The sequence below is a fragment of the Thamnophis elegans genome, chromosome 4, assembly GCF_009769535.1.
Source record: "Thamnophis elegans isolate rThaEle1 chromosome 4, rThaEle1.pri, whole genome shotgun sequence".
NCBI lineage: Eukaryota > Metazoa > Chordata > Lepidosauria > Squamata > Colubridae > Thamnophis > Thamnophis elegans.
In genome coordinates, this window is record NC_045544.1 from 137,893,521 (window position 1) to 137,915,963 (window position 22,443).

Sequence of the window (22,443 nt, forward strand, 5' to 3'; positions counted from 1 at the left end):
CCACCGGTGGAACAGAAGTTGCCTTCAGAAGTTGTTACTGTCAAATGTTCAAATGTTACCTGTATTCATTCTATTTCTATTTGCCTTTCCACCTGGTTTATCTTCTTTCTTTCTTTCGTTTCTAATCTCCAAGGTGTTCGCCTGCCTTTCATTATTATTATCCTTATTTTTTTATTATTGCTAAGGGTTTAATTGAACCTGCCTTCGAGCGAGCCCAACCTGTGTGCCCATTGAGCTGAAATCCGGCTTCAGATTTCCCTCAAATGGAAAGCCTTAAAGCATTTTCGACCTCCCAGCGCCTACGACTCTCTGCTAATTTTTCCCTACCTCGTAATGAAGTGAAGGATGGCAGATTCCCTTGTCAACAAGACAAATCGGGGATTGAGGAAGGACCTTGATATTCAGGGTTTGTCTTGCAGCAGATGTTGAGGTAACGCCTACAGCGTTCCCACAATCTGCTGCAAAGATTACTTGATTAAAAGAGAGAGAGAGAGAGAGGAAGGGAGGGAGGGAGAGAGAGAGAGAGAGAAAATAGTCTAGCAAGGTTTAGCCTTGATGGAAATGCATGCTGAATTCTGATCACGAACGAGCTGCTTTTTTTTTCAAAGTGCCCCCTCTCAAACTCTCTGTGATTTCTTCAAGAATCTATTTGAGTATCCAGGCCAAACTGGTCTCTATGTGGGGACCTTGGTGTTCCCTGATCTTGGTGGTTTTCTTGCAGACGTTTCACGACCCAACTGGATAGCATCATCAGTGCTAGGAGGGAGAGGGGTTTCAAAGGAGGAGGAGGAGGAGGAGGAGGAGGAGGAGGAGGAAGAAGAAGAAGACGACTGTGGGGTCCTTGGTGCTCTCTGAGCTTGGTGGTTATCTGGCAGACATTTCATTACCCAACTAGGGAACATCATCAGTGCTTGAAGGGAGAGAGGTTTGCAGGGAGGAGGAAGAGGAGAAGGACAATGACTGTGGGGTCTTTGGTGGCCTCTGAGCTGGATTGTTTTCTTGCAGACATTTCATTACCCATCTAAGCAACATCATCAGTGCCAGAAGGAAAGTGGGTTTGGGGGAAGGAGGAGGAGGAAGAAGAGGACAAGGACGAGGAGGGCTATGAGGTCTTATAAAACAATAGAACAGAATAGCAAAGAATAGAATAGAATAGGAGTAGAGTAGAATAGAACAGCAATTAGAATAGAATAGAAATAAGAATAGAATAGGAAATAATGGAATGGAATGGAATAGAAAAAAGAATAGACTAGAATAAGACTAGAATAGTAAATAGAATGGAATGGAATAGAATAGCAATTAGAATAGAATAGTATAGAATAGAATACAAAAAAGAATAGAATAGAATAAGAACAGAATAGCAGAATAGAATAGAATAGGAGTATAGTAGAATAGAAAAGCAATTAGAATGAAATAGAAATAAGAATAGACTAGAATAAGAGTAGAATAGCAAATATAATAGCAAATGCAATGGAATGGAATAGAATAGCAATTAGAATAGAATAGTATAGAATAGAAAAAATAATAGAATAGAATAGGAGTAGAGTAGAATAGAAAAGCAATTAGAATGAAATAGAAATAAGACTAGACTAGAATAAGAATAGAATAGCAAATATAATAGCAAATACAATGGAATGGAATAGAATAGAATAGCAATTAGAATAGAAAAAAGAATAGAATAGAATAGAACAGAATAGTAGAGTAGAATAGAAAAGCAATTAGAATGAAATAGAAATAAGAATAGACTAGAATAAGACTAGAATAGCAATTAGAATAAAAAAGAATAGAAATAGAAACAGAATAGAAATAGGAACAGAACAGAATATATGATCACTGAAGGGACTATTTTAAGATGAGAACTATGGTATACCTTTGTACATCAAGGACTGGATACTTGGGGAGGGTTCCCCAGGAGATTTGCTTCACCACTTATAATCTTTGTTTTTTTAAAAAGGACATTTCCCCCCTGACAATCCAGCAACCTACCATGCCCAAAAAGTATTTTGCAAAATACCTTCTTGCCCCTTTGGAGAAATAAACTCCATTGCAGACCCTCTGTTAGTGAGACCCTGACTCTCTTGCAAATTCAAATGAAAAGAGCTTTAAATACATTTGGAGGAAGGGAAACCAAAAAAAAATGTCCATTTTCCTGCACCAGCCTTTGGCGAAAATCAGAATGGCTCCCCAGGCTCGTATTTAAATAAGAAGAAGCAACTCTGGGATCAACCTTTTTGCAGGAAAGAATAATATGCATAAATCTTCTGGTTAGAAAACCCTGGGTAGCTGTGGAAACGAATATTAAAAAGGAAAATTTAGAACGGGAAGGATGGGGTGAGGAGGATCATCGTGTGAATAAGAACTAATAAAAAAATAATAAAAAAATTGTGAATCTTAAGATCCCAGCAAAACACGAAGTCCTTTATTAGTTTGGCCTTATTACGGCTACTGAATTTAACAAGCATTTTATCTCATTTGCGGGGGGAAACAAACCCAGATGATACACTATTAAATGGAAAAGGGGGAGGGAGGGAGAGAGAGGGAAAACAGAAAAGAAAGTACTAAATATACAAGTATATATTCAAGGGTGAGATATAAAGGGGGAAAAAACATAGTTAAGTGTTGTGGCCCAGCAGGAGCCATTGGAGCTGCCACCAGACTCCGACAGCAAGGGGCCCTATGAGTCGGCTCTGGAGGATGTGGAGGACTCTGGACAGGGTTCCGACTCCGAGCAGGGCGCAGAGAGACTGGTTGGCCACCAGGTGGCGCCTGAGCCTTGGACCAGTGGGGAGGAGACAAGGGAGAGTGATCCAGAAGCCAGCAGTGAGTTGTTCTTGGATGCACACCATCGAAGAGCTACTCGGCGTCAAGAACAATTACGCAATTACAGGAGGTAATTGCACTCAGCTGGTGGTCATTAGGCTCCTCTCCAGACTATAAAAAAGACTGCTTGTGACACACCCTTCTTGCAAAAGTCAACGCTTTGACTAAAGAGAACGTAGCTACCTTGGCAGGCTGGATTGCTGCCAAGGTTTGTCGGACTTGCTGCCAGGGTCCTTATCTGTTTGTTTGGCTTGGCTTTCAGCCACCGAGATTCTGGTCTTGCTAATTAAAGTACATTCTAGTTAAGCTTGTCTCGGCTTTCGTTACTGGATGGAGGAGGGGGTCAGAACAATTAGGATAGATTAGCGAAGGAAAGGGAATAAGAAATGATACTAAACTATATTTGGGTTTGCGGAAATACCGTCCTAAGAAAACATAAATTGAGATTTGAAAGAGAAACCCATAACAACAGAAAAAGAAAGGGAGAGAGGAGGAGAGGAAGAGGAGGGAAGGAAGGGAGAGGTATGGAGAGGAGGGTGGAAGGGAGAGAAAGAGAAGGAGAGTGGGTAGGAAGGGGAAGAGTAGGAGTAGGAGAAAGGGAAGGGAAGAAGGAAGGGGAAGGAAGGAAGAAAGTAAAGAAGGAAGGGAGGGAGAAAAGAAAAAAAATAAGGTGGTGTTAAAACCGTGGCACGACAAAACCGCGGTCCACTAAAGCGCGCCTGATTAAAGCGCGTCGTGACGTCATCAGCAGCACGACAACAGCGACCGCGGAGAAAAAAGGGCGCTTTAAAAAGCGCTTTGAAAGCAAGCCGATTCACGTTAAGGTAAGGGTTAGGTTTAGGGTTAGGTTTAGGGTTAGGTTAAGGGTTAGGGTTAGGTTTAGGGTTAGCTTAAGCGTTAGGGTTAGGTTTAGGGTTAGGTTTAGAGTTAGGTTAAGGGTTAGGTTTAGGTTTAGGTTTAGGATTAGGTTTCGGGGGGTTAGGTTTAGGTTTAGGGGTTAATTTTAGCTTTAGCGCTCACAGCGTGCTTTTTTCATCGCGCTGTGATGACGTCAGGTACGCAGTTTCGGCGAGCGCGCTTTAGTCGAACGCGGTTTTGTGGTGGAACCGTTAAAACAGGCAGATGGGATGGTAAATAAAGCAACCCAAACTGTGTATTATAACCTTTTAAATGTAATAACAAATGTATAAGAATGACAAATGTAAGGAAGAGGAATAACGATTATGTGAATGTATCGTTATAATTGTATGGAAGAGAATTTAAAAAAAAACTTTTCAAGGAAAAAAAAACAAAGACGTTTTTGTTATTAAAATGGTCCAATCCCAGGAAAAAAAATATATTTTCTCCTGCAGTCTATGGGAATAGAAAGAAGGTGGGGGGAAACTCCCTTCTTGTTAAATCATTATAATCCTTTAGTTTAAAAAATGAGCAGGAGATTTATTGAAGCGTAAGCAATTAGAGTCCTACCGAGCCAGGAAGGGAAAGAAAATCTATTATGGTTTTTTTCCCCATTAGCTTATCATTCATGTAAGGATCCCTTTTTTAACATATATATATATATATTTCTGATATTGTGCAGTTTGGGGAAGCCAAACGCAGTGTCAACTCGTAAAGCATCCCTGGCCTGCTCTCAAGTTCCCATAGGCAGGAGGGGGAAAAACTGAAGCACATTCCAGGCATAACTTTCTCAAGGCTGTCTCCCAGGTTACCTGCAACCAGCCCGCCAGCAGAGCTGGCAGCAGATTCGGACAGTGAGGAGGTTGGGGAGGAACCTGGGACAGTCCTGGAGTCTGGGGAAGGCTCGGATGAGGGCTCTGTGTTGGAGGCAGAGAGGGGGCCAGGGCCGTCCGACAGTTATCAGCTGCCTTCGGAGTCAGTCATCAGTGAGGCAGCCGAATTGCTGGAGCCTGTTCCCAGTCTGCGCATGTGCAGAGTTGCCGGACGAAGGGAACAGCTAAAGAACAGGGGTCGACTTCGGAGAAAGGCCATAGGTCAACGATGAATGGCCCCTCCCAGAGGAAATAAAAGAGGAGAGAAAGGGGAGTGGAGCTTGCAGGAGACAATTAGTTCGCTTCATTGGTTCGTGACTCTCTGAGGCTCCTTGCCAAGTTTTGCAGATATCGGCCTGGCAGCTCTCCAAGCCAGATAAGGTCTGTGACTATAAATCCTCCCTTGAACGTTTTTGCTGGATGTGAATGAGCAGAATTTACAAGGAATTAATAAAAGAGTTATTTGTCGGGACCAGGAGTTGGCTTCATTCTCTTGGAAAGACAGATATTAGGATATGTGCATTAAAAATAATAATACTGGGTTACATTGAATTTCTGTATTTATTTATTGATCAAATCAATTTCTATGTCTGCTCATTTTCCAGATGTGACTCTGGGCAGCGAATCGCACATAACACAAACAACAATATCAACAAAGCATGAGAAATTAAGATGCTCATCAAGGACAAAGCCAGCAAACATTCAACAACACAATAATATCTCACAGTCTATTTATCCTCCCAACCCTGAAGCACATCACAACGTTGTGTGAAAGGCCAGCAGAGTTGGGTTCAAATTGAGGATGAGTTGAGTCAATCCGGGCAATTACCGTCAACGTACGTGAGATGGACAGCTATAAAAATCAGTTAAATAATTAAATTGTGGAACAGAATAGAATAACAGAGTTGGAAGGGACCTTGGAGGTCTTCTAGTCCAACCTCCTTGCTCTCAGAAAACCCTACACCACTTCAGACAAGTAGTTATCCAAAGTCTTCTTAAAAACTTCCAGTGTTGGAGCATTCTGGAGGCAAGTAGTTCCACAGATTAATTGCTCTCACTGTCAGGAAATTTCTACTTAGTTCTAGGTTTCTTCTCTCCTTGATTAATTTCTACCCATTGCTTCTTGTCCTGCCCTCAGGTGCCTTGGAGAATACCTTGACTCCCTCTTCTTTGGGGCAACCCCTGAGATATTGGAAGACTGCTATCATGTCTCCCTTGGTCCTTCTTTTCATTAAACTAGACATAACCAGTTCCTGCAACCGTTCTTCATATGTTTTAGCCTTCAGTCCCCTAATCCTCTTTCTTGCTCTTCTCTGCACTCTTTCCAGAATCTCAACATCTTTTTTACATCACGGAGACCAAAACTGGATGCCGTATTCCGAGGGTGGCCTTCCCAAGGCCTTATAAAGTGGTATTAACCCTTCACCCAATCTTGAGTCTATCCCTCTGTTGATGCAGCCTAGAACTGTGTTGGCTTGTAGTTGAAGTATACAAGTCTTAAAATTGCCCCAAGGTTGGACAACTCTCCTCTCAGGATGTTGCTGTACTAATAAAAATATTACTACTGCTTTATAAAGCCTTAATAAGGCCCCACCTGAAATGCTACATCCAGTTTTGGTCACCACATTACAAAAAAATATGTTAAGACTTTGGAAAAAAAAATACAAAGAAGAGCAATTAAGATGATTAAAGGCCTGGAGACAAAACCATATGAAGGATTTGGGTCTGGCTAGTCTAGTGAAGAGAAGAACCAGGGGAGGCAGGAGAGCAAACTCCCAATATTTGAGGGGCTGCCCCAGAGAGGAGGAAGTCAAGCTATTCTCCAAGGCTCCCAAAGGCCAGATAAGGAATAATGGATGGAAACTGATCAAGGAGAGATTCAACCTGGAAATAAGGAGAAATTTTCTGACAGTGAGAACAATCAACAGTTTGCCACCAGAGGTTGTGGGAGCTTCATCACTGGAAGCTTTCAAGAAGAGACTGGACAGCCACATCTCAGAAATCGTCCTTGAGTAGCGGGTTGGACTAGATGACCTACAAGGTCCCTTCCAACTCTGTTCATCTGTTCAATCTGTTAAACTTATCCTCCAAAGCACCAGAAAGCCAGACAAGAATCAACGGATGGAAACTAATCAAGGAGAGAAGCAACCTAATGAAGGATATTTAAATAACTATAGTCAACTAAAAGTGGAGGTATAATGATGTCAATATGGTAAACATCTGAGTTAAGATATTTGAATTAATATGAATTAATGGAAGAGATGCACCAAAACATGTTGTAACCAGCTGATATACTTTTTTTAAATAATATATACCTGTGTTCCTTTTTTGGGGGGGGGGGGTTTCTCTTTTGATTTTTTCTTTTCCCACTGGTGTGGGCATTATTATTATTATTATTATTATTATTATTATTATTATTATTATTATTATTATTATTATTAAATAATAATTATAGTCAAATGAAAATGGATATATGATGATGGTGATATGTATGAATATTTGAGTTAAAATGCTCGAGTTAACATGAATTATGTTTGTGGACTGTGGAAGAGATGCACAAAAGTCTATTTGCAACTAACTGATACACTTTCTATAGCATGTAAAGAAAGATGTTGTATTTGTTTTAAATTAAAAATTAAACAAAATTAATTTTTAAAAAAAAAGGAGAGAAGCAACCTGGAATTCAGGAGAAACTTCCTAACAGTGAGGACAATTAACCAGTGGAACTGCTTGCCTCAAGACGTTGTGGGTGCTTTTTCATCCCTGGAGGTTTTTAAGAAGAGACTGGGCATCTGAAATGGTGTAGGGTCTCCTGCTTGAGCAGAGGGATGGACTAGAAGACCTCCAAAGTCCCTCCCAGCTGTATTCTGATCGACTGATTGATTGACACCTGGAAACTTGCCAAGCTTGACATGGCAACCCCACAAAACAGCAATGCCCCAAATTAAGTGGGGTGCATGGGAAGATGGGGCTGGACCCCAGCCAAAGTAATCTCATTTTTTGCTCTCTTATGCTTGGTGGAAAATGCCTTCTGTTTTAATCGCTTGTGATCATTTCTTTGGCTGCTGTGTCGTGTTCCGTGTTTTTGTCACCGAATGCAAATTGGCCTCATCTATGTGCCAGGAAGCATTTCTAATGCAGCATAAGTAACCCGCATATTGCAAAGGACGCAGAATTGACAGTTTAATATGGTTTGGGGGCGGGAAGCCCATTGTAATCAAAATGAGATGGGATGAAGCCTGATTACGTGAAAAGACGATTCAGCGGCAAAATTACCGTTATCATTTATGTTTGCCAGATAAACGCTTGAATGTATTAAACTTTCCTGCTTCCTTCCATAATTGCATTTTCCCCACCATTTTTTCCCCCCCAACAGTTCCACCGTTCAAAGTTACTGGAAAAAAAGAGACTTATGACCAGTTTTCACACTTACGACTGCGGCAGCATCCCAGTGGTGATCAAAACTCAAAGGCTTGGCAACCGACTCGTATTTATGATGGTGCCCCGGGGTCATGAGATCCCTTCTTTGCCACCTTCCGACAAGCAAAGTCAACGGGGAATCCAAATTCACTTAACAACCCATGTTACTAATTTAACAATGGCAACGATTCGTTTAACAACCGTGGCACAAGAAAGATTGTAAAACGGGGTAAAATTCACCGAACCACAGTCTTGCTTAGCAATGGAAATTGGGGGCTCAAATGTGGTCGTAGGTTGACGACCATCCGTATCCCATCAGTTAAAGATCTTGTCAAAACTCAACCGGTTACACACAGGTTAGGACACCACTGAAAAAAGTCCTCGCTCTTGTGACCGTCGCAGTACCCTTACAGTCTCTTGATCAAAAGGGAAAGCAGAGAGGTTTTCTGGCGTACGGATTCTCAAGACTCAAAAGCCTTCTGTGAGGCTTCACAGAAAAATCTATATCCAAAGACCTCCAGAAAAAGAGATAAAAATAAATGGTTTGATAATTTCAATCTCAAGCAAGTTACACCTTTAACTCAAGGCAATTGGTATCTCCAACACACCTCCTCCCACCCGTTCTTCCCACAACAACCCTGTGAGGTAAGGTTGGACCGAGAGAGAGAGAGAGAGAGTCCAGCTCAAAGACAACCAGTCACTTTCAAGACTAAGATGGGACTAGAACTCACCGTCTCCTGGTGATTGGTCCAAAGTCACCCTGTCAGTTTTTACAGCTAAGATGGTACTAGAACTCACTGTCTCCTGGTGATTGACTCAATGTCACCCAGTCAGTTTTTATGGCTAAGGCGATACTAGAACTCACCGTCTCCTGGTGATTGGCCCAATGTCACCCAGTCAGTTTTTATACTTAAGGTGGGACTAGAATTCACTGTCTCTTGGTGATTGGCCCAAGGTCACCCAGTCAGTTTTTACAGCTAAGGTGGACTAGAACTCACCATCTCCAGGTGATTGGCCCGATGTCACCCAGTCAGTTTTTATACCTAAGGTGGGACTAGAACTCACTGTCTTCTGGTGATTGGCCCAAGGTCACCTAATCAGTGTTTACAGCTAAGGTGGGACTAGAACTCACTCTCTCCTGGTGATTGGCCCAAGGTCACCCAGTCAATTTTTACAGCTAAGATGGACTAGAACTCATCATCTCCAGGTGATTGGTCCGATGTCACCCAGTCAGTTTTTATACTTAAGGTGGGACTAGAATTCACTGTCTCTTGGTGATTGGCCCAAGGTCACCCAGTCAGTTTTTACAGCTAAGATGGACTAGAACTCATCATCTCCAGGTGATTGGTCCGATGTCACCCAGTCAGTTTTTATACTAAGGTGGGACCAGAGGTGGGTTCCTACCAGTTCGCACCTATTCGGTAGAACCGGTTCGTCAAATCTACCGAAACGGTTAGAAGAGGTTCCACCAGTGGACCCGGAAAGCAGGCCACACCTACAGAAGAGCTTCCAAAAAAATTTGAAACCCACCACTGGTCCTTGGATATGATTATTCTACACTATCATGCTCCTATTTATAAAACTCTGTGCCTCTGTGAAAGGTAAGGATGACTACTGCGTTTGTGGTGCAATAAGAACATTGCGTGTGTTGAAGTTGTTTTAACGCAAACCAAAGACGCCTTTTAAAAAACAAGTTGACATCATATTCTTATGCATGCCAGTGCTGTGTGTGAGGTAATTTAAAGTGGTTCTGACAAGTGTCATCGGCATCTTCATATACGGTCACATGGGCGGCAAGCCACTCCCATCCGGTCACATGGGTGGCAAGCCACTCCCACAAAGGAGGCCACACCCACAGAGTAGGTTCGAACAATTTTTGAAACCCACCACTGGGTGGGACTAGAACTCACTGCCTTCTGGTGATTGGCCCAAGGTCACCTAATCAGTGTTTACAGCTAAGGTGGGACTAGAACTCACCCTCTCCTGGTGATTGGCCCAAGGTCACCCAGTCAGTTTTTATAGCTAAGGCGGTACTAGAACTCACCGTCTCCTGGTGATTGGGCTAATGTCACCCAGTCAGTGTTTACAGCTAAGGTGGAACTAGAACTCACCCTCTCCTGGTGATTGACTCAATGTCACCCCCGTCAATTTTTATCCCTTAGGTGCAAATAGAACTCACTGTCTCCTAGTGATTGGCCCCGAGTCACCCAGTCAGCTTTCATGCCTAAAGCAGGACTAGAACTCCCATTCTCCTGCCTTCCAGCCTGCTACCTTAGCCACTAAACATCTTTACATACTTTCTTGCTGCCGTGCCTACATTTTAAACTTAAACTTTAAAATAACCCAATAATTTTGTTTCATGGTTGAAGAGCCCCTATCTATATATATAAAAGTGAATTACCATTCATGCCTCATCATGAAATCTCCAGAACCGTAAAGCCCACAAACCTGAAATTTGCCACGTATGTTCCTCTTGGCTTCTAGGTGCTCGCTAAGAAAGGATTTTTCAAAATGACCATCAGATCATTAGTATTTCTTATATTATTATTAACACGCTCTGATGCTAAAGAGTTAAGACGTTCTACTGCCCCTCCCCACCTGAAAAGAATTCTGTTCCAAATGCCACTTGGTTGTGGCCAGTGTGTGAGTTTAGACATTCTACTCCCCCTCCCCATCTGAAAAACGCTCTGATGCTAAGGAGTTAGATTGAGGGAGAGAAGGGGATAAGATAGGAGAGGCCTCTGTGGGGCAAACCTGAGGGAGAGAGGGGAGAGGAGAGGCCGATAGTAACTACTCATTAATTTTCAAGCTGTAAGTGTTGATTTATCAAGCTCAATCACAGTTTCATAGCACGGGTATCCAACTAGTCTATATATACAAAAGGCAAATACCACTCACTCATCACTAAATCTCCAGAACCATAAAGTGTATAAACTTGAAATTTGGCACGTATGTTCCTCTCGGCTTCTAGGTGCTCACTAAGAAAGGATTTTTCAAAATGATTATCAGATCATTAGTATTTTTTATACAGTAATGAACATGCTCTGATGCTAAGCAGTTCTACTCCCCCTCCCCACCTGAAAAGAACTCTGTTCCAACTGCCAGTTGCCTCACATTCTATTACCTCAGTTCAAACTGGCAGATGTTCCACGCCTTCACTCAGGAGGGCCTGGGACTCCTTTCAGTACCAAATGTCGGTACCTCACCAAAATGTCTATGCCTTCCACCTGCTTCCAGACTCAAGACAGTGGGAGCGATATTCCCGTATGTGTTTCAAACACCGACCACCACTGAGCCAATGGATTGTGAACTGAATTTATCCTGCATCACATAGTTTCATTGCGAAGCACAGGTATCCAGCTAGTATATAATAAAAGCAACTCAACTTGCTGTATAATTAAAACCAAAGTAAGGAGGAAAGAAAAAAAGGACTTTGCAATTCACCCACATCTGTAACAAACGAGTAAAAAACAGAAAAATCCTTCTGCCAGAGGTGCAATCAACATCCCCTTTTCATTTCTCATCACTGTTAGCCATGATGGAAACACAGAGGAGGCATTTTGGTGCCTGCAACCCTTTGAAGCTCTGCCCACAATATGGAAATAGGTCTTGGATACGAATCCCGAACAAATTGGGAAAAACTGTTGACTTTGTTCTGACCGAGGATTCCCCAAAAAGCACAAGGCAGATTCCTGGTCCCTACAAAACCCCTTTTATTCAACGAATGTGAATTCTTCTCATTCACATTCAGCCAAGCCCTGGCAAACAGTCTTTCAAAGGAATATTTAGGACCACAGACCTTATCTATCTTGGAAAGCTGCCATGCAAATATTTTCCAAATGAGGGGCTGTGCAAGGAAAGACTTGGCACAGAGTCTCTGAGATTCACAGACAGATCTTCACACTCCTGAAGGGAATCTAATGACCGAACGAGTACATTGTCTCCTGCAAACTCCACTCCCCTTTCACTCCTCTTTGAGTTCCTCTGGGAGGGGCCATTCACCGTCCACCTGTGGCTTTACTCCCAAGTCGACCCTGATTTCTGAGTTGTTCTTTTCTTCTGGCAGCTCTGCGCATGCGCACAATGGGAACAGGCTCCAGCTGTTCCTCTGCCTCACTGATGTCTAGCTCCGAAGGCACCTGATCACTGCCAGACGGCCTCATTCCAGTCTCTGCCTCTGACGCAGAGCCCTCGTCCGAGCCTTCCCCAGACTCCAGGACCGGCCCATGCTCCTCCCCAAACTCCTTACTCTCTGACTCTGCCACAACAGAGTCCTTGATTTGGAGGGCTTTGCTCAAAAAGGAAATAATATAGATTTCAATTATTTTACTGGGCAGGTTAATCCTCGGCTTACAACCACAACTGAGCTCAAAATCCCTGTCGCTAAGAAAGACAGCCGTCGAGTGAGTGTTGCTCCAATTTACAACCTTTCTTTGCCACCGTTGTTCAGTGAATCTCTGAAGCTTTGAACACGGTTCTTAAGCGAATCTGGCTTCCCCATTAACCTTGATTGAGAGAAGGTTGCAAAAGGGGATCATATGACCACAGGACATTGCAACCGTCATAAATACGAGTCAAACGTCTGAATTTTGATCATGTGACCACGGGGATGCTGCAACAGTCATAAATGCAGAAAAATGGTCATAGGTCTCTTCTTTCAATGCTGTTGTAACTTTCAACGGTCACTAAATGAACTCTCGTAATTCGAGGATTACCTGTGATCTATGTTAATTAATGATTCATATCACATGATTCTTAAGGAATAGAATAGAATATAATTGCAGAGTTGGAAGGGACCTTGGAGGTCTTCTAGTCCAACCCCCTGCCTAGGCAGGAAACCCTATACCGTTTCAGACAAATGGCTATCCAACATCTTCTTAAAGACTTCCAGTGTTGGGGCATTCACAACTTCCGGAGGCAACTTCTGTTCCACTGATAAATTGTTCTCACTGTCAGGAAATTCCTCCTCAGTTCTAAGTTGCTTCTCTCCTTGATTAGTTTCCACCCATTGCTTCTTGTCCTGCCCTCAGGTGCCTTGGAGAATAGTTTGACTCCCTCTTCTTTGTGGCAACCCCTGAGATATTGGAAGACTGCTATCATGTCTCCCCTGGTCCTTCTCTTCATTAAACTAGACATACCCAGTTCCTGCAACCGTTCCTCATATGTTTCAGTCTCCAGTCCCCTAATCCTCTCTGTTGCTCTTCTCTGCAGTCTTTCTAGAGTCTCCACATCTTTTCTACATCGTGGCAACCAAAACTGAATGCAGTTTTCCAAGTGTGGCCTTATCAAGGCCTTGTAAAGTGGTATTAACCCTTCACCTGTTCTTGATTCTCTCCCTCTGTTTATGCAGCCTAGAACTGTGTTGGCTTTTTTGGCAGCTGCTGCACACGGATGGCTCATATTTCAATGGTTGTCCATTAGGGTTCCAAGATCCCTCTCATAGTTATTGAGCAAGGTATCACATGTACTGTACCTGTGCATTTTGTTTTTCTTGCCTAAATGTAGAACCTTACTTTTTTCACCATTGAATTTCATTTTGTTAGATAGTGCCCAATGTTCAAGTCGGTCAAGATCCTTCTGTATCTTAAGCCTGTCTTCTGGAGTGTTGGCTATTCCTGCCATCTTGGTGTCATCTGCAAATTTGATGAGTTCTCCATTTATTCCCTCATCCAAATCATTGATGAAGATGTTGAAGAGTACTGGGCCTAAAACAGAGCCTTGGGGTCCCCCACTGCATACTTCCCTCCATGAAGATGCAGTTCCATTGAGGACTCCACGTTGAGTGCGGTTGGTCAGCCAGTTACGAATCCATCTGGTGGTGATGCTGCCTAACCCACATTTTTCTACTTTATCTAGTAGTAGGTTATGGTCTACCTCATCAAATGCCTTACTGAAGTCCGAGTAAACTATATCGACGGCATTCCTCTGGTCCACTAATTTTGTCACTTTGTCAAAGAATGCAATAAGATTAGTCTGGCCTGATCTGTTTTTGACAAACCCATGTTGGCTTTTGGCTATTACTTTTAGCCGTTTGCTGATTTGTTGCTTGATTATCTTTTCTAGTATCTTCCCTGGTATTGAGGTCAGGATGATAGGTCTCTAGTTTCCTGGATCTGTTTTTCCCCCTTTTTTGAAGATGGGAACCACATCATCTCTTTTCCAGTCCTCTGGTAGTTCCCTGGTGCTCCAGGATCTCTGAAAGATATAATTCAGTGGTTCTAAGATCTCGTCTGCCAGTTCCTTCAGAACCCTGGGGTGTAATCCATCCGGTCCTGGTGATTTGAACTTGTCTAGGGTAGACAGGTGCTCATTTACCATTTTCTTCCCTATTTTAACTTGTGTTCCTAATCTATTTTTTGGGGTGCTGTTTTTGATAGGGTGAACGGTTTTTCCCTTTGCGTAAAGACAGATGCAAAACATGAGTTAAATAGTTCTGCTTTCTCCCTGTTGCTTGTCACCTTCATGCCACTTTCTCCCAGCAATGGACCAATTGTTTCCTTGACTTTTTTCTTGTTTTTAACATGTTGGAAGAAGCTTTTTCGTTATTTTTTGCTTTCGTTGCAAGCCTTTCTTCATTGTGAGCCTTAGCTTTCCTCACTTCATCTTTACAGGCTTGGTTTATTTGCTGATATTCTGCCTTAATTATGTGCCCCACTTTCCAATTTTTATACTTATCCTTTTTGTCTTTCCATTTGTCAGGGAGTTCTTTATGCAGCCCTGCTGATTTCTTTTGAGAGCTGTTATTTTTCTTCTTCATTGATATTTTGCTAGACTGGGCTTTTATAATCCCACTTTTCAAAGTTTCCCAAGCTCCTTGAGTTATAGGTTCTCTTTTGTTTAGTGACCGTTTGAAGTTACAACGGCACTGAAAACAGTGATGTATGACAGTTTCCCCACACTTATGACCGTCGTGACATCTCCAGGGTCCTATGATCGAAATTCGGATGCTTGGTAACTGATTTATATTTATGACAGTTGCAGTGTTCCGAAATCACGTGTTCATCTTCAGTGAGCTTGACAAACAACATCAAGGTAGAAGCCACTTAACAAATAATTTTACTAATTTAGCAACTGCAATAATTCACTATACAACTGTGGCAGGAAAGGTCAAAAAAATGGGGCGAAACTCACTTAGCCACTGTCTCACTTAGCAACCGAAGTGTTGGGCTCTATTGTGGTCGTAAGTCGAGGACTGCCTGGATGGGTTCAAAATCCAGATTCTGCTCCCCCGCCAGCTGTAGTGCAAAGCAGTGGTGTAAATCTCGTGACCCGTCAAAACCGCCTTCCACAAAAGCGCGGTCGACAAAAGCGCGTATGTGACATCATCACAGCGCGACGAAAAAGATCGAAAAGTTGAAATAAAAATTAAATTACAGCAAGCCAATTCACATAAAGGTAAGGGTTAGGTTTAGGGTTAGGGTTAGGGTTAGGTTAAGGGTTAGGGTTAGGTTTAGAGCGTTAGCGTTACGTTTAGCGTTAGGTTAAGGGTTAGCATTAGGTTTTTCGTTAGGTTAAGGGTTAGGTTTAGGGTTAGGTTAAGGGTTAGGTTTAGGGTTAGGTTAAGGGTTAGGTTTAGGGTTAGGTTAAGGGTTAGGGTTAGGGTTAGGTTTAGGGTTAGGTTTAGGGTTAGGTTAAGGGTTAGGTTTAGGGTTAGGTTAAGGGTTAGGTTTAGGGTTAGGTTTAGGGTTAGGTTTAGGGTTAGGTTTGGGGGGGCTAGGGTAAGGTTTTCGCTTTATTTTTACATTTTTCGATCTTTTTCGTCGCGCTGTGATGACGTCACATACGCGCTTTCGTCGACCGCGCTTTTGTCTACCGCGGTTTTGTGGTGGAACCGTAAATCTAAGGATGGCTTGATTCATTATGGTTTATTTTTTGTTCTAAATTCCTTCGGGGAGTGTAATTTCACTCCATTCGCTAAAAAAAATTCATTTCCAGCCGTTCAGATTGCCTTCAAGCATCCGTCAAAAATAGGGGGGGAAAAAGCTCCTTTGGCAATTTTCTTCCCACAGATTATGGATATTTCGGTGCCTAATACTACAATTCCCCCGTGTTTGTTCAGACTTTTTGCTAAATATTGACAGCCTCGTTCCAGAGATGGATTGTTCCTCCGCCACGCCTCCCCAAAATGATTCACCTGTTACTTCTATTCAGCTGGAAATGCATTCAACACTGCTCTGAGGAGATGTCAGCCGTGCTTCCTGTTTGCCCACGTGAATTTCTAGCTGCATCACCTTGACAGCATCTGTGTGTGCTATTTTGCTTGACAGGGTAAGCATCGTAATCGTGACGAGAGTCGCAAAAAAGGACGAGTTGTGTAATCTGAAGGTCAGACATCTCGTCCTTAGGGGTTGCTACATGCAGAGCAGAAAAACTGAACTGCCTAAACCCTGTGTAGACGTCTTGGTAAACTTTGAGGTTGTGTTGTGGCCCGCTAGGAGGAGCTGGCGGCAGACACAGACAGTGAGGAGGGTTGGGGAGGAACATGGGCCAGTCCTGGAGTCTGGGGAAGGCTCGGAGGAGGGCTCTGGGTTGGAGGCAGAGAGGAGGCCAGGGCCGCCTGACAGGTATCAGCTGCCTTGGGAGGGTACCTGAGAGACCGCCTCCTGCCGATTACCTCCCATAGACTGATTAGATCTCACAGGTTAGGTCTTCTCCGGATTCCATCTGCCAGCCAATGTCGGCTGGCGACTCCCCGGGGGACAGCCTTCTCTGTTGCAGCTCCAGCCCTCTGGAACGAGCTCCCCGTGGAGATCCGGACCCTTACTACCCTCCTGGCCTTCCGCAAAACCGTTAAGTCCTGGCTGCTCCAGCAGGCCAGGGGGCTTTCGAAATATCCAGCCCCACGGAAATTGTGACTGTTGTGTATTTTAAAGTGTTGTTTTGTTTATTTATCCCCTTCCCTTGTTTATTGTAAGCCGCCTGGAGTCCTTTGGGAGTGGGCGGCATACAAGACCAATAAATTCAAACTCAAACTCAGAGTCAGACATCAGTGAGGCAGAAGAACAGCTGGAGCCTGTTCCCAGTGTGCGCTTGTGCAGAGCTGCCGGGAGAAAGGAATAGCTAAGGAACAAGAGCCAACTCAGGAGTAAAGGCACAGGTGTACAGTGAACCCCCCCCAGAGGGAATAAAGAGGAGCAAAGGGGGAGTGGAGTTTGCAGGAGACAATGAGTTCCATTCATTAGGGTGAAGATCTCTTCCTGACTCCTTGCCAAGTAATTGCTGCTACAGCATGGCGTTTAGAAGATATCAGCCTGGCAGCTCTCCAAGCCTGATAAAGGTCTGTGGTTGTGAAATCTCATGAAAGACTGTTGGCCGGGACTTTGCTGGAGTGGAATTCCCTTTAAACTAAATAAAAGAGGTTTTATTGGGACGTGGAGTCTGCTTCATGATCTTGGGAAGCCTAGGACAGAACAGCTTGGCTGTTTTCTTGTAGACGTTCCATTACCGAACTAGGTAACATTATCAGTGCTAGCAGAGAGGGGGGTTTGAGGTTTATGTACTCATGGATTATCCCCGGGGTGTCAAACGCAAGGCCCGTTGGGGCAGATGTGGCCCGCGGGGTGCTTAGATCTGGTCCATGGAGCTACCCTGGAAATAGCAAATGACGGGACTGGCTTAGCCTCAACAAGTGTTCTGAACGAGGCTTCCCAAGAGCATGAAGTAAACTCCAACAAAAACCCCTTTTATTTATTTGCTGTGAATTTTGCTCCTTCACATTCAGCAAAGTCTTTCAAAGGAGGATTTACAGTCACAGACCTTATCTGGCTTGGAGAGCTGCCAGGCCCATGTCTGCAAAACTTGGCAAGGAGTCTCAGAGAGTCACGAACCAATTAAGCAAACTCATTGTCTCCTGCAAACTCCATTCCCATTTTGCTCCTCTTTTATTCCCCATGGGAGGGGCCATTCACCGCCCACCTGTGGCCTTCCTCCCAAGTCGACCCCTGTTCTTTAGCTGTTCCTTTCGTCTGGCAGCTCTGCGCATCTGCACACTGGGAACAGGCTCCAGCTGTTCGTCTGCTTCACTTTATTCCCTCTGGGAGGGGCCATTCACCGTCCACCTGTGCCTTTACTCCCGAGTCGGCCCTTGTTCCTTAGCTGTTCCCTTCTCCTGGCAGCATGCGCACATCGGGAACAGGCTCCAGCTGTTCTTCTGCCCCACTGATCTCCGACTCCAAAGGCAGCTGATAACTGTGGGACGGTTCTGGCCCCTTCTCTGCCTCCGACACAGAGCCCTCATCCGAGCCTTCCCCAGACTCCAGGACTGGCCCAGGTTCCTTTCCAAACCTCCTCACTGTCCGAATGCGCTGTCATCTCCGCAGGCCGCCGGTGGGCCACAACAGGTGGAGACCCCCATCAAGAAGAGACCTGAACTTCTCTCTAGATCTGACACGCAATGTCCCCCATCCCAAAACCGGCTCTATACAGCCAGCCTCCCTTGTTCAATGGAAGGGATGAAATCTCCAGTCTGGGAGTCCTGATGCTTTTCCCCGTTGATATAACAACGGGCTATTTTTAAATGCAACATCTGGATTTGTGTGCTTGAATTCCAGTCCTAAGATGACAAAAGTGATTTATTCCCCCCACCCCCTCTCTCTTTGCAGTATTACAGGAGAAATGTCAGAGGCCGGAGTTAAGATAAAAGTTCTGCGTATTTGCATGAAAGCATGTGGCTTGTAGCAGCTTCAAGCTAGTTGAGGGTGGGATATATAGAATCAAAGCCATGGTTAGATTTTATGTTTGTTTTTTTAAAGTGGGGATGACTTAAAAGGTAGTCCTCGAATTACGACCACAATTAATCTCCAAATTTCTTTTTTCTTTTTAGTTTTCATTTTCAATCAATCAATCAATCTTCCATTAAGCACTGTGTCTTCTATGTGTACAAGTATTTAGTGCGAACAATTAAAATTTACAATCATATTCATTATTTCATCTATTCTTAGCTTAATACCAGTATCTTAAATGTCAAATACTATAACAACCCTCTTCATGATTTATTGAACTCTATTCATTATTTTAACAATTGGTACATTTTCTGTATTTTACACGACTCCTTTTACTGCTAATTCTTATATTTATTGTCTAACCATCGATAAAATAATTCCCAAAGAGTATAAATAATCAGTCTGTCCTTTCTCTTTAATTGCCAGTGTTAATCTATTTCCTGCCTAGGCAGGGGGTTGGACTAGAAGACCTCCAAGGTCCCTTCCAACTCTGCTATTGTCTTTATTCATTTCTGCACATTCTAATATTTTCCTAATCACATTCTCCTCTGTAGGAATCTCTTCGCTTTTCCAGTTTTGTGCAAATACAATCCTAGCTGCTGTTATTACATGGATAATCAAATGTACATTTTCTTTACCATAAGTTTGTGGTAAAATCTCCAACAGGAATATTTCAGGTTTTAAGTCTATATTGTGTTGTATCAGCTTTTCCAACCACATACGTTTTTTTGTTCAATATTTTTTTGCTTCTACGCATGTCTACCGCATATGATAGTAGCAGCCAAGCTTCTGGTGACATTTAGCTGATTTGTCTTTAAACATCTTCACCAGTCTTGAGCCCTAAATTTCTACCACTAAGTGAAACACTTCTTAAGTGAGGAGGGCCCCATTTTGCAACCTTTCTTGCCACCGTTGTTAAGTGAATCACTGCAGTCCTCCAATGTCGAACTGTTTTTAAGTGCATCAGGTTTCCCCATTGACTTTGCTCATCAGGAGGTTGCAAAAAGGTGTGACCCCTGGGACACCGCAACGGTCATAAATATGAGTCACTTGCTAAGCGACTGAATTTTGATCACGTGAAAACAGCGATGCTGCAACGGTTGTAAGTGTGAAAAACAATCATAGCTCAAACAACAAGAATCAACAAGAATTCTGGGAATTGAAGTCCAGATATCCTAAACCAATAACCAGTAGGAATTCTGGGAGTTGAAGATGATACCTCAAACCCACAGCCACCAGGAATTCTGGGAATTGAAGTCCAGATATCCTAAACCAATAACCAGTAGGAATTCTGGGAGTTGAAGCCAAGATATCCTAAACCCATAGCCCACAGGAATTCTGGGAATTGAAGTCCAGATATCCTACACCCATAGCCACCAGGAATTCTGGGAGTTGAAGACAATACCTCAAACCCTCAGCCACCAGGAATTCTGGGAGTCGAAGTCCAGATATCCTAAATCCATAGCCCACAGGAATTCTGGGAATTGAAGTCCAGATATCCTAAACCGTCACCCACCAAGATTTCTGGGAATTGAAATCCAGATATCCTAAATTCATAGCCAATAGGAATTCTAGGAGTTGAGGTCGATACCTTAAATCCTTAGCCTCCAGGAATTCTGGGAATTGAAGTCCAGATATCCTAAACCCTCAGCCACCAGGAATGCTAGGACTCAAATTCCAGATATCCTACACCTTTAGCAACCAGGAATTCTGGGTATTGAAGTCCAGATATCCTAAACCCTTAGCAACTAGGTATTCTGGGAGTTGAAGTCGATACCTCAAACCCTCAGCTGGTAGGAATTCTGGGAATTGAAGTCCAGATATCCTAAACTCATAGCCAATCGGAATTCTAGGAGTTGAAGTCGATACCTTAAATCCTTAGCCGCCAGGAATTCTGGGAGTTGAAGTCCAGATATCCTAAACCCTCAGCCAGCAGGAATTCTGGGAGTTGAAGTCCAGATATCTTAAAGTTGCCCAGGTTGAGAAGCACTGAGTGAACCCAACCCAGGTCTTTTTTTAGTAGCCGGAAAAATCTCTCCTGCGTCAGCCCTTTAAATCCTGCTAATTATAATAGGATCTACTCTTGGCTTTCAGATTACGCCTTGACAGATCCTGGATGCTCGTATCAGGAGGAGCAACTGTAAAGATGGAAAGGAGATGGCTTTCACCAATCCCTTAATTCTAAGTCACTGTCTCGTTTGACGCAACTTTAATTGCGGAGTTAATTTAAGCCCTTACAAAGATGTTTTGTCTTCGGACTATAAATTTGCCATATTTTTTTCCAATTATTATTATTTTTGCATTTCTTGGTTGCTTTTCTATAAATTCACCTTTCACGTAAAGCAGCATATTAAGAAATATTGAATTTCATAAAATGTAAATGCCTCCTCGACTTACGACCACAACTGAGCCCCAAATATCTGTTGCTAAGCGAGACGGTTGTTAAAGGGCCCTTTCCCCATTTTACAATCTTTCTCGCCATGGTCGCTAAGTGAATCACTGCAATTGTTATGCGGGTAACCCGGTCGTTGAGTGAATCTGGATTCCCCATTGACTCTGCTCGTCAGAAGGTTGCAAAAGGGGAATCACATCATAAACGGGAGTCTGAATTTTGACTCTGTCACCACGGGGATGCTGCAACGGTCGTAAGTGTGCAGACTGGTCACAAGTCACTTTTTTCAGGGCTGTCGTAACTTCAAACAGTCACTAAGTGGAACTGTTATAAGTCGAACTATCTCTATCGGTTGGCAGTAGAGGAGAAGGGAAGGAGCACAGGGATGTCATTATTCTTACCGAGGCTTCCCAAGATCATGAAGCTGACTCCTCGTCCCGATAAAACCCCTTTTATTTAGATTAAAGTGAATTCCTCTCCAGCAAAGTCCCGGCCAACAATCTTTCAAGAGATTTCACAACCACAGACCTTTATCGGGCTTGGAGAGCTGCCAGGCCGATATCTTCTAAACTCCCTGCTGTAGCAGCAATTACTTGGCAAGGAGTCAGGAACGGATCTTCACCCTAATGAATGGAACTCATTGTCTCCTGCAAACTCCACTCCCCTTTCGCTCCTCTTTATTCCCTCTGGGAGGGGCCATTCACCGTCCACCTGTGGCCTTACTCCCATCACCCCTTGTTCCTCAGCTGTTCTCCTGGCAGCTCTGTGCATGCGCATATTGAGAACAGGCTCCAGCTGTTCTTCTGCCCCACTTATCTCCTACTCCAAAGGCAGCTGATAACTGTTGGACGGTCCTGGCCCCCTCTCTGCCTCCGACACAGAGCCCTCATCTGAGACTTCTTCAGACTCCAGGACTGGCCCATCTTCCTCCCCAACCTCCTCACTGTCTGAGTCTGCCACCATGTTCCCCTGGCGGGCCACAACAGTCACTGGACGGGAGGCAAAAAAAATGTCGAAATGGCACCCAAGGTAATGTGATCACAGCCGTGATTTTTCACAGGCGTGTCGGGACGCACATCCACAAGAAATGGAGTTTTGACTGTGTGGCTACAACTGATTTTTTTGACCCATGGAGACACACAGAAGGTCAACCCTGGGGCTTCAAGTACAGTAAAAGAATATGGTCACCGAATCGGAAATACAGAATTCCGGAATTTAATTTTCAGGAAAGGGGTAGATTTTTCTAAAGTCAACTTGACTCCGGGCAAATATTATTAGACTGGGCACCAAAAATGGTAGCAGCATTCCTCACGCAAGGCGG